The following is a 680-nucleotide window of genomic DNA, read 5'->3' as shown; positions in this document are numbered from 1 at the left end:
GGCGGTTGTTTGCAGGAACCTGTTTTAGCGGCGCAGGGCGAGAAGAGCAGCGAGACGTGGAGCTCGCGGCGCTCGCCAACTCAAGCGTGCCGAAGGCGTCACCCGGTTTTTGAGCCCGAGTGCACCCAGCCCCCGGGGCTGCGGGGTTACAGCAGGGGAGCTGGAGCTGGAAGAGGGGGGGGGTTTAATGCGCCGGGTTCATGGCCGCTCCCCTCATTGATGGGTGGCTGTACAAAAGGAAGGAGAAGGTGCTGGGACAGCGCGGGCGCGGGCTGGCTTGGGGTGACCTTTTGCAAGTGGCCCCAGAGTGTGCCGGCGCTCAGTCTTATCTCTGCAGGCAGAATTCTGCAGTCCCGGTGTCTGTCCTGTCTGTCTGATAAAGCCCCAGACGGAGGAGAGGGAGCTGGTTTGCAGGGACACGCCGAGGGGCTCCCAGAGGGGTTATTTGCCAGCAAACAACCGGTTATTTGCCAGTAAAGCAGGGTCAGGTCCCCGCTGGGTGCGTGGGGGGAGGGAGACGGCTTCTGCGGGGTGATGCACACATCTGCCTGGGAGAGGAGGGGCTGCGGGCAGCGATGGTGAAAGACGGGGCTGGTTCCTCTTCAAACAGCGTCATGCCTTTCAGCCGCGGGGCAAGCGCCTTGGTTGAGATTCCTGTACAACAGGTCCTCCCCCCGAAG

At 62.9% G+C, this 680-nt stretch overlaps 1 protein-coding gene across 1 annotated transcript in view; it reads left to right on the top strand.

Annotated features, from left to right (window-relative positions):
• LOC104076604 (glutamine synthetase-like) overlaps positions 1-680 on the top strand; it is a gene marked incomplete at its 5' end in the record, with an annotated part of 5,891 nt that overhangs the window by 367 nt on the left and 4,844 nt on the right. The gene's annotated exons all lie outside the window — the stretch shown is intronic.

Source organism: Fulmarus glacialis, unplaced genomic scaffold (genome assembly GCF_000690835.1).
Source record: "Fulmarus glacialis isolate BGI_N327 unplaced genomic scaffold, ASM69083v1 scaffold18515, whole genome shotgun sequence".
Classification (NCBI taxonomy): Eukaryota; Metazoa; Chordata; class Aves; order Procellariiformes; family Procellariidae; genus Fulmarus; species Fulmarus glacialis.
The sequence above is the reverse complement of the archived record's forward strand: the minus strand, read 5'-3'. Positions and strand labels throughout refer to the sequence as shown.